The following is a 17,864-nucleotide window of genomic DNA, read 5'->3' on the forward strand; positions in this document are numbered from 1 at the left end:
TGAACCAAAACCTCTTTTTTGTCTTTGTTCCGTAGCAATTTATTCCTAAGACGGTTTTTATTTTAATTTACTTTTTTTTGGTTTATACTGAAGTAATGTTTTTTCACCTTGGTAAGACCAAAGTAAAATAGAGCACTATCTAAAGGCTTTTTTCCCCATTCTTGTGAGAAGCTTTAAATGGTAGTTACGCATCCTTTCACATTTTAATATTACGTATATTAGTGGAAGAAGAGATCTCTTTTAATCATGACTGCTAAATTACTTGCATCATGCATGCCAAATCCTCACTATGTTTTTTTTATAGTCATGTAGTGAAAATATCTGAGTTCATGTTTTACTTAGGCCCTATATATGGAACTTAATACTTCATACATTGTCTAAATAAAAACCAGAAAGTTGATATTCTTTCGCACATGTGAGCAGAGATCAGTAATAATCTGTAGCCTGGAGATATTGTGATGCGTTTAAACAACTTTTAAGAAAATGAGTTTAAAAAATTTCATAAGCATGTAGCACATTGCACTTTCTTCAGATCAGTGCTATCCAATAGCACTTTTTATGATAGAAATGTGTTCTCCAATATGGTAGCCTAGTCACATGTAGCTACTGAGCCGTTAAGAGAGGCTAGTATGAAGAACTGAATTTTTAATTTTAATTAATTGAAATTTTAACAGCCGCATGTGGTTAATGGCTCCCATACAGGGTAGCTAGCTTAATATTTAGGCAGTAATAATTGAAAGCATTTTTTGGAAAGACTTTTTTAAGACTGGACTATGTATTGAACGAAATAGAAGGATCAGGATTAAAAATTGCCTTTGAACAGTATACTCTATGAAAAGTATAGCTACAGTATTTATGTTGACTATTTCATTAAAACAGTGTCTGTCACCACCTCTCTTCATGCAGCTGTTGTGATGTAGCCCTTCTGAGAAAAGCTAAGCCCTTTCTGTTTTTATTATCTGGAAGTTCTTTGGGTTGCAGAGATATGCAGATTTCAAGTGCCAAAAATTGGTTTCTGATGAGACTGTCATCTTTTTAGCATTAAAACATTTTATACCATTAAAGCCTAATAACTTCTCATTTTAGATGAATTTGAAATCATTTCACCTCTGAGAATGGTCATTTCTCCATTTTACCAGTGGTTAAACAAACATGGAGGCTTACCATGTTAATACTTTTTAAAATTCTATAAGATTCATTAGTGTCAATACAAAGGCAAGTGCCTTTGTTTCTGAGAGAACCAGATTAATTTTGCTGTGTTCTCTGGCTAGTGTGTCTGTCACCCTTGATTCTAGCAGATCATCTAGTACATCAGAAGAGCAGGAGTGGAGATGGGAAGCACTTGGCCAAAGGGCATGCTAGGCTTGCTAGGTAGGGCCTGGGAGCACTGCTGGGAAAAGAACTCAAGGCACACATTCTGTTGATATCCGTGTTCAATTTTCGTATGAAAAGGATCCAGGACTAACAAAGACCACCAAAGTGCCAAAATTATCTTCTACTAAAGAAATGTAAACAGTGGAGGGGTTGGAGTTGTGATGTAAGGTTTTTTTTGTTTGTTTTTTTTTTAATCTAAGAAATATGCTCATTTTTAGTTGATGGTGGATTTTCATGACTACCTCTTTGCTGTATGAATTTATCAATTTTCTAATACCTCAATTTCCTGAGAATCTGTATGTATGTTTTTGTAAGTAAAATAATTTATCATATACTAGAAGAAATACCTGGCTTTTAAACAAATTGTATAATGACATTGTTACTGGATTTGTTACACAGTGAATTAATTTGCGATTTCTTAAAACTTAGCTACTTCTGGTCCCCTTGACTGAGGTTTTCTTGTTTTGTTTTGTTTTTATTTGTCTTTTTTTTTTTTAAGTAAACAATCTTTAGTGAGATTTGTGTTCCAGGAAGTGTGTGCTCTCATTTGTTCATTTATGACTGCAAAGATTTGTATGTCTCTTATGTTGTCCTTTCATGCCAAAGAAACTCACCCTTTTAAAAAGTCAGCAGGTTGCACGAACTGAAAAAAATTTTGCCCCCTTAAATAGGCATTCTTAAGTTTTATCTCCTGGAATTTAAATATTTTTCAAAGGAAAATATCTTCAATGTTTTAGTTAATCCAGTAGTAAAAATTTGTAAAATTGCATGTTGTTTCTAGGAAATGCACCAGTTCCATAGGAAACTATATTGAGAGCTTTACGGAACTGTGCTTCATTAAAATCTATAATTGTATGAAACTTAAAAGCTGATATATAAAGCAGTCACTAAATTTAATGTATGTTTGTGAATTGCTTAGGGTTCAATACCCTAATGTAGGGGATTGATCACTATCATCTGTAAGGCCAGATATCCTGTGATTTTTACATGTTTATTGATCATTTTAAGGGAGCTGAAGCTGCTGCCTTAAAGCTAAACCTGCTGCCTTAGACTTTGCTACCTCCCTCTCCAATCATGACTGTAAACAGTGACTCTGAACAGTCAGCTAGCGTTATACTTGATTTTTATTGTGAATGCTAATAAAATAAAATTTGTAAGTCCACCAAATATTGACTTAACTAGGTGAATGTAAATTGATTTCAACCTTGTCTTTGGCCACATCTACTTGATAGCTTATGATAATTTGAAAAGAAGTACATCAATATGGATGTGAGTATCGTGTTTGAGTTATTGTGAGAATAATTATTTTCTTTATTTTTGGAACTTGGATAATGAGCATTCAGGGTGTTTGTTTCCATCCTGATGATACTGAGCAAGTTTCTTAATCTTTCTGAGGCTTTAGTGATAACTGCTTGATAAGCTTCGTGTGAAGAATAAATGGATAATTTATGTGAATTCACCTTAACATAGTACATAGTAAATAATTAATGATAGCTATTATTTATATATATGTATATATATATATAATATGGTATTTATATATACCACGGTAGTATATAGTAATTTTGTACTTTGGTATTGGGTTTTGTAGTACCATTTACAAGGCATCTACATATTATATTAGCTCTTATGAGAGTAGCAAGTGAAGAGAAAAACTTCATCTCTATTGTGGAGAGTATTAAAATAGGTAAACTGAAGAGTGTAATGATCTTTCCATGTACTTAGCAACCAGGCCCAATACCTGTGGCCAATCTGGATCTCTCCATTCCCCATTTTCCCTTCTTGCAGTATTTTCAAAACAAATCCTAAAGATTATATTTTACCTATAAATATTTTAGTACTTAATTGGTAAGTTGCAATTTTTAGAAAACAAAATCACAATATCATCACACACACATACATCCTTCATCATCATATAACTGTTATTAGTGCTCTGGCTTCTAGGAAATTATTTTTAGTAGCAGTGTTGAGATGCACAAGAAGTAAGGTAAATATAATGAATACAGAGGAGGTTACTCTTTCAAAGAGGGAAGATTTCTGTTACAGGACAGTAGATGAATTTGGAGGCACAGATGATTAAAGGAAAGAAGTAAATGGAAAAATAGAGGTGAAGTTGAAAATAGAAGGCTGTGTCTTGCATATCCCAAATACCCAGTGTCTTCTTATAGGCATAATAAGACACAAATGTTTATTGGGGGAAAATGGAGTAGATAAATACGGTGCATTTGCCAACAGTGGCAAATGACTTAAAAGAAGTTCGATTTTTGAAATATAATCAGCGAAGCATAGTAGGAAAGATAATTGAGCAGAAAAGAAACAATAGGTGGTAATATAAACAATTTTTTTGGGGGGGTCTTTTGTCCTTTTTAGGGCTGCACCCGCGGCATATGGAGGTTCCCAGGCTAGGAGTCCAGTTGGAGCTACAGCTGCCAGCCTACACCACAGCCACAACACCACCAGATCCAAGCTGCATCTTTGACCTACACCATAGCTCACAGCAACGCCGGATCCTTAACCCACTGAGCGAGGCCAGGGATCAAACCCACAACCTTGTGGTTCCTAGTTGGATTTGTTTTCTGCTGCACCACGATGGGAACTCCCATAAGCAAAGATTTTTGATAGAGATTGTTAAGCAGGAGAAGGTTTTTTCTTTTGGAAGAAAGGAAGGTGGGGAAGGATAAGGACAGCAGTGTATTCTAACACCCCAATATTGTGATCAAAAAAGAGATCAATAGAGAAATAATTCAGATAAATTCATTACAGCCATCATCTGAATTTATAAATAAACATTTAATCACATGGCTGACTAGAGTTGCCATTAATGCATAAAATCAGGAAGGATCTGATGTAGAGTATGAGCTACAGAATTGTTCTCAAACTAGGGAGCCCAATTTTGCACCTGACCATAGATGCAGAACACTTGGACATCTTTGCCCAGCCCACTGAGTAGAGGGTCACTGTGGTCTGGCCTGATTGTAGGATGCTTGTCACTGGGATCCTCTCAGCTTGGAGTGGAGAGACCTATGGTTAAAATTCTTCATTTGACAATGGAAGGCAGTAGAATGATAATAAATAGCATACAATGAGATTGCCTTCTGACAGTTTTCAGAGCAGTTTCAGCTGCTTTTACTCAATCTTTAGATCTTTCGAGATGGAAACATTAATGCTCAAAGTGCTTAAATGACACTCTCTGTCTAAGGTCACAAAGCAATGGTGAGGCCTAAACCCAGGTCTGAGTCTTCTAGTTTTCTTCCCATCATACTCCATGCTTGATGAAACCCAAAGAGAATAGAATCCAATGTATTTAATTCTGTTGGATAAAATTAAAACTTTAATGAATCCTACTCAATTCTATAAATGCAGCTGTTTGATTCACCATGAAATTTAAATGCTCTCTTAAAATGTTTAATAGGTCTAATTTGTAAAATCCATTAAAGGATTTAGAATTAAGTGGTTTTCTTAACATCTAATTGGTTTCTAATAATTAGGTCTATTATATCGTTCAAGAATATCAATCACTGAAATTGATTTCTTCTTTAAAAACAAACTTTCTAAACATATTGTCCTATGAAAATTGAATCCTTTTATGTAATTCATTTATATTTAACATTTTCTAAACATTGTGTTTTATCATGTAACTTTTGCCATATTTCCAGTAAACTTTTACTTTGTCTAATTTCAAATAATCCAATGGAAATACTTTTTCTAAGGGAAAGGGTTCATAGGGGGAAAAAAAACCTACCAGATTATTAATCAAGTTTGAAGTCTAATTAAACTATGTAGGTATACTAAAAACACTGCCAAGTCAGGTTATGTTAGTATTCTCTTTAAAGTGCTAAGCCTACAAAAATCAAACAGGAAATTACTTTTTGTATATATGTGTGTATACATGTGTATGTATATATATGTATATAATGGGTATATATGTATAAATATATATATATATATAATAGACCCTTTTCCTGGTGGCAAAAAGTTGCTTTAATTAGAGTATCACCTGTTGGTGATACAATGTTAAATAATTAATTTGGTCTGTAGAGCTTCCTTCAAATAAAGTAAAATAATTATATGCAAAACCAATGCCACTTAAAACACTGGACGGGGAGGAAGAGCTCTATGAGAGAAAACGTTTGTTATTTCTTTTCTTTTCCTTTTTTTTTTTTTTTTTTTGGCCATGTCCACCATATGTGGAAGTTCCCGGGCCAGGGATGGAACCTGCACCACAGCAACAATCAGAGTGACAACACTGGATCCTTAACCCACTGTGTCACCAGGGAACTCCAACCTTTGTTCTAGAATCTTTTATGTGTAGAACCTTTTTGTTCTGCTCATAAAAATGGTGTAAATACTTCCCTTTCAGGGTAGGGAATGTGGATTCCACTGGAGGGTAATTCCATGACAGTAGAGAATTTGTTCATGGCTGTATTTAATCACTGCCTAAGACAGTGCCTGGAGGAGTTCCGTTGTGGCACAGCGGAAACGAATCCAACTGGGAACCATGAGGTTGCGGGATCTATCCCCAGCCTCTCTCAGTGGTTAGGGATCTGGCTTTGCTGTGAGCTGTGGTGTAGTTCGAAGACATGGCTCGGATCCCGTTGCTCTGTGGCTGTGCAGCCATAGCTCCGATTTAACCCTTAGCCTGGGAATCTCCATATGCTTCAGCTGCTAAAAAGCAAAATAAATAAATAAAAATAAAAGTAGAATAGTGCCTGGAACATAGTAGGCATAAAGTAAGTGCTTATTTCATAAATGCATTAATTGATACAGAATGCTTTTAAAGGTGCACAACAAAGTTTTCAGGCTTAAAGCCATCAAGGGCATCAAAGTTGTTATTGGCACACAATTAATCTCTATGTGTTTCCCTCCCCCGCTTCTCCTTTGGACCCTACATTTTTCATGAAATATACATCTTCTTCTAATGTTCTTTACCTTTATATCATAAGGTCATAAGAGGTTATTTTCTGCCACAAGGCAATAACTCTATTCAGTTATCCCTTAAACAATTACTCTGGGCCAGGCTGCTTGCTAGACACTAAGAAGACAAAGACAGGTGAGTGGCTTTTTTGGGGCTCATAGATCTACCTGAAGCTCTGTGTGATATACGGAGATGGTTTTTAGGATGCCAGAGATGTTGACCACTCAAAAACTCTGCAGAATCAGTAAGGTCCCAAGAATTTTTCTTTCCGTTTTATTTTCCTGCATTTTTCAAATAGAAATAGACCTACTGCACTTTTTGTGAATATAAAGATTTTTTTTCCCCCACAGTGTCAAACATTTAACTCCTCAGACACATAATTCCAGATACAATTAATCCTGAATTGTAAATTAGACCTGGGAATTTGAGCAAGAAAGTTTTATGGAAATTGAGAAATCTAATTTATATATTTTACCCAATGAACTAGTTTTTATAAACATAACGCCGTTGAACACGTATTTTGCTTTAATGTTACTTATACATACTCTCAGTAATGAGGGAATAATTTCAGTGCTTTATAAGCAGCAGTGCTTTTAAAATGTGCAGTGTACATTTTGAAGTTTTTCTAGTCTGTAGTTTAAATTTTCACATTCCTTGGCCATCTCATATGCCACTTCTGCCTTCCCCACCCATAGAACCTTGCCAGTTCAGCTATAAAATCAATGTGCTTGTAGAGCCAAGAACATGAACACACCTATTCAGTGAAAGCAGCCTACTGACAACAACGAGAATCAAGGCCAGAAAACAGCGTCTTTTTTATGTATAGAAAAATAGACGGAAGCAGAGGGGATCCAGCAAGGGCCAAGAGTCTGGTTATTTAAACAGGCAGAAGAAGGGGAAAGAATATTAGCAGAGATTTTGTGGATTGAAATAAAGGTTTCTGAGTCCTAACCCAGAATGATCTTATTTTTCCAAAAATTCTAAAAAATATTATAAGGATATTATTATTTTTCCCTCAGCCAGCAAAAACCATTACATCGCCTTTGAAAAACAGGTAGCTTTTTTGGCTAAATTTAGTTTGCCTTTTCCAAGGAAGAGATATGGTTGGCTTTTGTCAACCATATGTGTGAGTCAACCATATTTTTGGCTCAGTTGCAAAGTACTGAATTCTCTTTTGAATGTGTGAGCCTCACTTTTGCTTTTTTGTTTTCAAATTTCAGGGATTTAACTAAATTAACTACTAGATTATACATTTGGATACCTGGGGATGCTTGAGAAATACCTTAATCCTTCTGGTCCCAAGTCTGAGCATAGTTCCTGGAAAATGGCTCTGTGCCTTGGGTAGTCAGTGGGGAGCCATGTGGCACAAACACTGAGGGAGTGATAAAAGGTTGCCCCATCAGAAGACATGATTAAGTTCCCAACCAGAACACACCATTTAGTCATCTGAACGATCTTATTGAGCACCTACTATGTGCCTGATATTGCACCAGGTACCATGGAAGAAAACCTCCTCTCCTTTAGCATCAAATAGCCTGTGAGGTGCAAGATAGCAGAAGTCCAGGAAGGGAAGAGAAAGTGCTAACTGAAAGCCTAAGGGGCCCTGGAGTTACCTTGGAGCAGATAGTCTTGGAGTAGTGTAAGTCCCCAAATTCAAATGGGGAGCTTGGAAACATAAGCATTCAGATATATGGTGAATCAGAGTTATGGAAGGTATTTTTTGAAAGGTTAACTAGGGAGCAAGGGAGAAGTTCTCTTCCTTGTAAGCACTTTAAAACTGGGCAATGCAAGTGATACAAATGTGGCTGGATCTTTTCAGCAGTCTAATTCTCTCTTTTCAGGCCATAATCACCCATTTGCAGCATCTCTCTATTTCTCCTCTTAAAAAAAAAAAAAAAAACCTAAAAGGCATTGATTTGTGCCATGGATTGTGTGTGTATGCACTCGAGCATGTGTGTCTGTTGGAAGAGGTAGCAAAAGCAAAGATCCCTCTGACATAATCCTGTCACCCTTCAGGAATGAAAACCTTAATCTTCCCCAGCGCTGGGAGTGTTGCTGGCAGAAGGCCCTCAGCTGTCAGTTCCCTTCAGGAAGTACCTCAACCAAAAAGAGCTGCTTTACTCAGTGTTACACCCCTTCGCAGAACAGCCCATGTTCAAAGTCTAGCAGTCGTGGGCATGTAAAGGATTAGCTCTCTCACCCCAAGTCTAAAGAGCTACTTCAGTGTCAGAATTCCCCCTAAGATTGGCTGAGCCTTCGTGGAGGCTGCTGCTCAGCTTGGCTTCATTCTCCTCTCAACCCTGGTTCTGAGGGTACTTCCTAATAAACCTCCTGCCTGCTGATCTCCATCTCAGAGTTGGCTTTCCTGGGAACTCCATTTGCCACACACGGCGTGGCTGGAAGGGGTCACAGACTTGGACAGGTGCTCTTCCTAAACAGCTTCAATACTAGCCATCTTTGCATTTCTTCCCACTAGGGAATGATGGGACACTGCAGGCTGTGGCAGGAAGACCAGAGCTGCTGCCAGGCTCTCAAGAAGCACAAAGTAAGGACTCAGCTCAACTAAGTCTGAGGAAGAAAAGCACTGCTTGGGAATCAGAGAGATTTGGGTTCAAATCATGACAGTGTTTGACTTTGGATGGGTTATTTAAATACCTTAAGCTTCAATTTTCTCATCTGAAAAATAAGAATAATAAAATTTACTCCATACATTTGTGACTGTTAAATGACATGGGCTATATATAATGTACTTAAATTTATGGATACTATTATTGTTATTGTTATTACTATTATTAGTATTTAGTGCTAAAATATTCAGAGTCTGTCTCACACAGGGGCACCAAGGGCGGAGCTTGGAGGTGGCACTTGAGGCATCAATCTGTCCAGCTCTCTGGGTTCTGGTAAATAAAGGGTAGAACCCAAATATAAGAATACACTGTAGTGGCTGACAGCTGGTCTACGGAACCCATTCTCTGATCCTTTTGGACCTTGACCCCTATCCTGTCACCTTTGAGTCAAATGTGCCTACCAGAGTCTGGATATAATGTTCTACAACCTGAGGAGTCCTGTATGTGGGAATGACATAGAGAGACAAATACTGCATGGTCTCCACTATATGTGGAAACTTCAACAGTCAAATTCACAAAAGCAGAGAGAAGAGTGGTGGTTGCCAGAGGCTGGGGGTGGGGGTGGGAAATGAGGAGACACTGTTGGTGGGAATGTAAATTGGTGTAACCACTGTGGAAAACAGTATGGAGTTCCTGGGAAAACTAAAAATAGAATTACCATCTGATCCAGCAATCCCACTCCTGGGTATCTATCCAGAGAAAACCATGACTCGAAAAGGTACATGTACTCCAGTGTTCATTGCAGCACTATTTGCAATAGCCAAGACATGGAAACAACCTAAATGCCAACTGACAGAGGAGTGGATAAAGAAGATTCAGTACATATACACAATGGAATATTACTCGACCATTAAAAGGAATGAAATAGCATTTTTAGCAACGTGGAAGGACCTAGAAATTATCGTGCTAAATGAAGTCCGTCAGACAGTGAGACACCAATATCAAATGCTATCACTTACATGTGTAATATAAAAAAGGGACACAATGAACTTCTTTGCAGAACAGATACTGACTCACAGACTTTGAAAAACTTACTGTTTCCAAAGGAGACAGTTTAGAGGGTGGGGGGATACTCTGGGGGTTTGGGATTGAAATGCTATAAAATTGGGTTGTGATGATTATTGTTCACCTATAAATGTAATAAAATCCATTGAGTAATTAAAAAAAAAGTCTGATGCAACCACTTAAAAAGCTTGGGATCCTGGAGATTTGAATCACTCAGACCATCTTGTTTCCTTATCTATAAAAAGAAGAGAGTAAGAATGGTCCCTATTTCATAGGGAAAGGGAGATAAATGACAATGCACATAACACATTGAGGAGAGGTTTTGACCCAGATTAAGTCTGTAGTACATGCTAGTTGCTCGTATTATTATTATTGTAAAATATAAGAGCTTTCATTTTGCAAAATAGATAAGCAAGGACCGTGAAGATCTGAACATTATGTTTCTAAGAATGTAGGCAAGGAAATCAAACTGTGGACACAAAGTCATCTTTGCAATAGGTTATAACCCAGGCAGTTGTCAGCAGAGCCTTCGGCTGAGTGATTATCGTACACTCAGTTTGAGATTTGCCGTCTGACAGAAACGGCTGCATTTCTTCCTGAGGAGCCTGGATAATACCCCATACTATCTGGACTGAGTTACCAGTGTTCCTTACAGGCTCTCTTCATCAAGAATAGATGATAACTACTCATTTATTTATGGAAATGAAATCTTTCCTTTAACATTTAACCCATCCCTCAGAGTTAATCAACAGATGTAGTTGATTAACAACTTTTTTTTTTTTTTTTTTTTTTTTTTTTTTTTTTTTTGTCTTTTTCCCTTTTCTCGGGCCGCTCCTGCGGCATATGGAGGTACCCAGGCTAGGGGTCTAATCGGAGCTGTAGCTGCCGGCCTACGCCAGAGCCACAGCAACGCAGGACCCAAGCCGCGTCTGCAACCTACACCACAGCTCACTGCAACACCGGATCCTTAACCCACTGAGCAAGGGCAGGGATCGAACCCGCAACCTCATGGTTCCCAGTTGGATTCGTTAACCACTGTGCCATGACAGGAACTCCGATTAGCAACTTTAATAAATGAATGATCTGGCAATATTTGGAAATTAAATTTCCAATTTGTGAGGATGGGAAGTATATACCTTTAAAACTTTGTTTTGCATTGTTTTGGCTGCACCTGCAGCATATGGAAGTTTCCAGGCTAGGAATCCAACCTAAGCCACAGCAGTGATCTGAGCCACTGCAGTGACAAGACTGGATCCTTAACCCACTGCACCAAAAGGGAACGCCAGAACTTTTTATTTTCAAATAATTTAAAATTTACAGAAAATTTGCAAAAAGGAGTATGAAGAACGTCTATACATCTTTCAGTAAGATTTCCTACTTGTTAATGTAGGGACTCACTCAAAACCCCAGAGTTTGAATCAAGATTATTTTAAGGTCAAGACATTTGAGAATCAACAGATGTAGAAGAAGTCTTCTTGGAGCTTCCCATATCTAACTAAAAGCAGCAATGTCTGGGGAATAATGCTGCCACAAATCCTCTCTTTGAGGCAGATCTACTCCCAGAGGGAAGAGTGTGAATAAAGTCTACCCCCAATTTCTTCTCCAGAGGAGTTTTATGGCCCCAATGGAGGCAAAAAGACCATTCACACCTGTACAGACAAACTTTATCATTAACTTTATCTTTCGATTGTTTTTCTAGAAACCCACTTGTCTTTCCTAAATAAACCTATTTATTTTTCTCAGAAAAGCCTTTTCTCCCCTTTCCTTTCTCCTACTAAGTTAGGTATATAAGCTTTTAACTGAAATCATTTAGAATGGATAAGAATGAGATCCTGCTGTACGGCACCGGGAATTATATCTAGTCACTTGTGATGAAACATGAAGGCGGATGATGTGAGAAAAAGAATGTATATAAATGTATAACTGTGTCATTTTGCTGTGACCCAGAAATTGACAAAACGTTGTAAATCAACTACAATAAAAAAAATTTAAAAATAAACTATTTAATGAGTCAGCCACTTCTTTTCCTGCCTTTCCTGTGTATATGAATAAATCTTTTTCTCCTGTTAAGCTCGCTTTTGTCAGTTTAATTTGCAAGCCTCAGGGAGAGAACATAAGCAAATAGAGGACAATTTTTTTTCTCCCCTACATTAATATTTTACAACTTTTGCTTTATTATTTCTTTTCTCTCTCTATATATATTTTTCTAAACCATTTGAAAGCCAAAGACATGACACTTCATTGTCCCTCTATATGCATATTTTATGGCCCCACCCATGACACATGGAGGGTCTCAGGCCAGGGATTGAATCTGAGCCTCAGCTTCCACCTATGACACAGCTGCAGCAATGCTGGATCCTTAAACCCACTGCACCTGACTGGGGATTGAACCCATGCCTCTGCTGTTGGATTCTTAACCCACTGTGTCGCAGTGGGAACCCCTGTCTCTTAATAAAATGTGTATTTCTTATAAATAAAGACTCTCTTGCACTGCATAGGAGATTAATGTTGAAAAATGCTATCATCTAATCCATAAAGTGATGTCCCTAAAAATTTTCCAGTTATCCCAATAATGACCCCCTGATATACTTTATAAGTCTGAGATCCAATCTAGGATCATGTGTTGTAGTTAGTTGTCTCTTATTTTAGTCTCTCTCTCAATCTAGAAGAGTTCCCAGGTCCTTCCTTTTCTTTTACAACTTTGACAGTTTTTAAAATTCACTCTGTAAAATGTTCCTCACCTTAGTTTTGTCTGATTAGATTGAACACGACACATTTCTGGCAGGAACGCTACAGAAGTAATATGTTCTTCTCAGTATTTAATATCAGAAGGCACATGATATTTCTTTGTCCTATTACTGTTCATATTCATTGTATCACTGGGTTAAAATGGTGTCTGTCTGGTACTCTATCACAAAGTTAGTAACTATTATGTACTTGTTTATGAATAAGCATTGAGTAAGTATTTTGTGGAGACAGGCTTTGAGACATATAAATAGTATGCTCATCAAATTTTTACCTATTTGTTTCAGCATCCATAGATAACTCATGATTAAATCAATTAGTGCCACGACAGTTGCCCAATAGTGATTCGCTAATTCCATTGTTTTTATTTATTTATTTATTTATTTATTTATTTATTTATTACTTTTTAGGGCTGCACCCATGGCATATGGAGGTTTCCAGGCTAGGGGTTTAATCAGAGCTATTGCTGCCGGCCTACACCACAGCCACAGCAAAGCCAAATCCGAGCTGCATCTGCCACCTACACAGCTCACTGCAATGCCAAATCCTTAACCCACTGAGGGAGGCCAGGGATCGAACCCACAACCTCATGGTTCCTAGTCAGATTTATTTCCGCTGCGCCACGATGGGAACTCCTCCTTTATATTTATTTTTTGACATTTTCTCATAAGAACTTTGCATTCCCCCTCATTAATTTATATATTAATTCATATGCATAAATATGGACTCAGGGATTTCTATTTTATTCAAAGTGTTATTATCCATTACTACTACTATTATTACTATTACTTTTAGTTTCTTCTTCTGAAAATACTCATGGCATATGGAAATTCCTGGGCCAGGGTTTGAATTCGAGCCACAACTGCCTCCTAAGCCATGGCTGAGGCAATGTGGCATCCTAAACCCGCAGTGCCACAGTGGGAAATCCCTGTTACTCTTATTATTTATTAGATCCCTCAAGCTGATTCCTATCTCCTTTTGACATGGCCTCGTCATGTTTTGAGCACCTCCTTACTTTCTGGCATAACACAATGTTCTGGTCTCATCTGCCATTTCCCTGGCACAGCCCTGGAATCAGTCATTTCTTTAAAGTCCTGGTTCCTTTAGGGCATAATGTAATTTAGAAACTATGATCTGGGTGTCATTGCTATTAGTTCTTCTCAGCAGGCTAGGAAATATGTATGTGCACACACACGTTCACATATATAGACACATTTCCCTATACCTATCATCTATGAATTATCTATCTACCTATCAACTATCTTTTATGTTAAAAAACCATGAATTCACATTGACCCCTCTAATTCCAAGCCAACCCAAGGTTTATCTTCTCTTCTTTTACGTGTTTGAAATGCCCTTCAGCACTGCAACACCTGGCTTTCATTAACCTCAGTGTAGTTACTTAGTTGGTCAATCCTCCTGCATTTAAACAATGTCCTAAACACACAGGCTGCCTCTTTGGCTCCAGCCCCACTTGTCATGCTAGCAACATCAGCTAAATTCTTGGTCTTGACTAAGGGAAACGGAAGGGAAAGGGATGGTATATTTTTTCTCTAATAAAGCCTGAAATGGGAGCTCTCCTCGGTCTAATGTTTCTCATACTTAAATCCAATTCTAAGTTCAAAACAAATGTGTAAAAACCCAAAGTGAAGGTTCACATTCAATTATCACAGCCGGCAATTGACTCTTCAAGTGATTATCTACTGTGCTATTCTTATTATCAGAGACTGATTAACACCCAACTGAAGTCATTAAAGTCAATCATTTTATTGCCAAGTGGACAGATCTCCCCATTTGATCACCATCAATGTGCCTGATTAATGTAGGTAAAATTCCCCAAATCAGATTTTTCCTTTATTTTATTTTTCTCAGATAGCACTCATTTAAAAGAAATCACAAACAATGTTTTGGAATTTTCAATATACCTAATGTTGTTCTAATTTAAAGTATTATTTATTACATTTAGCCCTTGAAACCTTAGTAATTTGAATGATAATTGTGAGTTTGCTTAACCACTCCTCAAACTGTTAACAACCCTCCCAAATCAGACCCCAAAAAGTGTCCTTCTGCCTCTCGGTGCCAATAGAAGGAGACCAAGTTCTTTGGTTCAGAAGCAAAGGAAAGTTTTTATTTTTAGGGCCGAAGGGGCAGCAGGCTAGGGGTCAAATCTGAGCTGTAGCTGCCTTCCTATACCACGGCCACAGCAAATGCCAGATCCTAGCCATGTCTATGACCTTCACCACAGCTCACGGCAATGCTGGATCCTTAACCCACTGAGAGAGGCCAGGAACTGAACCTGCTGTCCTCATGGATCCTAGTTAGATTGGTTTCCGCTGCAATACGATGGGAACTGGGAACTACAGGGAAGCTTTGTTTTTGATAAAGAAAGCAGAGGCAAGAGCTCCTGCTTGAGAGCACTTTTTCTCATGCCCTCAGGATGTGGGCAGGGCTGCTTTATAGGCAGGGTGGAGAGTGGAGGGGGTGGAGTTCGGGGGGGTGGGTGGGGGGGCTGGTACATGCGCAGGCTCAAGATCAATGCTCAGGCTCCAGCTTGTGGTCCCTGGTGTAGCAGCTCTGCTTGCGATTGCTGTAACTGAACTGTGGGCATTTTTCACTGGAGGAACTCTGGTCTGAAGGGCCGGGTGCGAGGTGTCAGGAAGAGGCATTCTCTGAACATGAAAAGTTGGATGAAGCACAAAGGAAAAAAAGGTTAGACTTTATCTTACTTACCCAGATTTTATTTTTATTTCCTAGGAATTGTTCATGGGCTTTTCTGGTGACAAAGCTTGAAGGAGCTTGCAAACTGCTGTGTACTGAAGCAGATTCCTGGGCCCATACCCAGAGATTCAGATTCAGTAGCACTGGGAAAGTCTGCTTTTTAATGAGCTCCCCAGCCGGTTCAGGAGCGGGTAGTCCAGGGATCACACCTCGAGAAAGACTGGCTTAGCATGTTTTCACCCCAGTCCAGGAAAGTTCTAGCTTAGAAGTGGTGGTCCTATGTAAGGATGAACTGGTCATTAGCACCCAGCAAAGCTTTCATAATCAGTAAGCAAATCAGTGTGTTGAAACTTGCCTGCCAACACTTGCAGTTAATTACAGGACAGATATGTCAGTTTGTTCATGCACTTTCATGTGTCAGAGCTGTGCTAGTGTGTCTGAAAGGGGTGGCATCAAAGCCAGAGCCCTGGCCTGCCTCTTAGAGCTGCAGTGTCCCTCAGAGTGCCACTCCAACTGGCAGGCCTTCAGGCCTTTGGGTTTAGTTGGTTGGTGTTGTTATTCACTAAACCTGAGAAGGGACTAGAGACAGATTGAGGCCACGTGCTCCATGATTGCCGGTTCAAGTTTGTTTTCTTTCTTCAGTTTTCCTTGTGGCACAAGGAGGGATGACTGGAAAAATTACGCTCTTCAGCATAAAGAAAGCAAACTGTACTTATTTAATCATTTCTGCTGAGTACTTTCACAAAGAATGTTGCATGCAATCATCATAAAAACTCCTGGTAGGTGGATGGGGTGGTTTATTATCACAGTTCCACAGATGAGGAGAAGGAAACACAGTGTCTGAACTGAGCCCATGATCCCACAGCTAGTAAGTGTCCATGAAGAGTTTCAACTCATTTGTCTTTAAAGCCAGTGCTTTATCCTGTAAACATATATGGGCCAACCTCTTGTGTTTTGACTTTGTTTTCCCTTCCCAGGGGGGATGCTTTTCAAGAAAAGAGAGACACTGTCATGGATGAGTTTAAGCTTAACACTAGGACTCATGTATATTGGGAGCTTCCATACTAAGAGACTTATTCTTTGAACATTAAAGCAGAATATAGAAATAAGGGTTGGTGATGAAGGTGAATACAATTTTTAAGGCAATTAATATCTCTGTGCTTAATGTACTGTGGCAGGCAGGGGGTGGGGGTGGGGAATGAGAGTGATTTGATTGGTTTCACTTGAGGGTAGGGATCTTGCACCAACAGATAGTCTTTTAGAATGAGGGTATAAGTGGTTACCAGATTATGTTTTTTTTTCCCCCCCTGTATTCTGAATGTAAGATCTTACTGCTGCACAGTCTAGTTTTATTAATCATGTACATGAGATATGTACTTTGTCAAATGGTTTTACTCTTGTTTTATAATCTCTCAAAAGTAATGCCAAGGAGTTCCCCTTGTGGTGCAGTGGAAACGAATCTGACTAGGAACCATGAGGTTGTGTGTTCGATCCCTGGCGTTGCTCAGTGGGTTAAAGATCCATGAGCTGTGGTGTAGGTTGAAGATGTGGCTCCAATCTAGTGTTGCTGTGGTGTAGGCTGGCAGCTGTAGCTCTAATTAGCAACCCCCACCCCCCCAGCCTGGGAACCTCCATATGCCACAGGTGTGGCCCTAAAAAAAAAGTACACACAAGTAATGTCAAATGACATTAAGGGTTTACTTGTAGTGCTGCCTGGTTTTGGTCATGCAAATTTAAATCAAGGACCCTCTTTTAAAATGGAAATATTTCATAGAGGTTATTTACTTTATATTTGTACAATAAAAAGGACCATTTGGATGATTTCACAAGGAGAAAGGACCAATCTGCCTTCAGAGGATTACCAAGAGCTCATCACTTCCAGATCTGAACTGCTACTTTTTTTTTATTTGTCTTTTGTCCTTTTAGGGCCCCACCCTCAGCATACGGAGGTTCCCAGGCTAGGGGTCTAATCAGACTGTAGCCACCGGCCTACACCGCAGCAACGCTAGATCCAAGCCGCGTCTGTGACCTACACAACAGCTCATAGCAATGCAAGATCTTTAACCCACTGAGCGAGGCCATGGATCAAACCTGCAACCTCATGGTTCCTAGTTGGATTCCTTTCCGCTGTGCCGCTGTGCCAAGACGGGAACTCCTGAACTGCTACTTTTGATGCCTCCCAACACCATCAGCTTCCTTCCCTCAGGATTTCAGCCCAGGTGCCCTTAATGGAAGGCACGGGCCCCTTAGACCAGGGTCAATGGACCTCAATGGCAGCCCTTGTGTTTGTGACCTAGAAGCTTGAACTGACCACTGTCTCAGCTCATGAGAGCCAGAACCAAAACTCAGAGCAGATTTCTTTACTCAGGTGATTCCTCTTTCCTTAGAGCCTGGGCAGTGGGCATGAGTATAGGTGAGTGCAGTGGGAGGGGCGTTGAGGCTAGACAACTACTTTTTTTTTTTTATTGCTCAAATGAATT

General features: G+C 39.0%; 1 long non-coding RNA gene across 1 annotated transcript in view; it reads left to right on the forward strand.

The window, feature by feature from the left end:
• The window catches only part of LOC110262255, a 144,503-nt gene continuing 141,569 nt past the window's right edge, over positions 14,931 to 17,864 (forward strand). The window contains exon 1 of the long non-coding RNA XR_002347087.1: positions 14,931 to 15,375. This is a non-coding gene — a long non-coding RNA (uncharacterized LOC110262255). The remainder of the gene's footprint in view (positions 15,376 to 17,864) is intronic.

Source organism: Sus scrofa, chromosome 1, assembly GCF_000003025.6.
Source record: "Sus scrofa isolate TJ Tabasco breed Duroc chromosome 1, Sscrofa11.1, whole genome shotgun sequence".
In the NCBI taxonomy this organism is placed as follows: Eukaryota; Metazoa; Chordata; class Mammalia; order Artiodactyla; family Suidae; genus Sus; species Sus scrofa.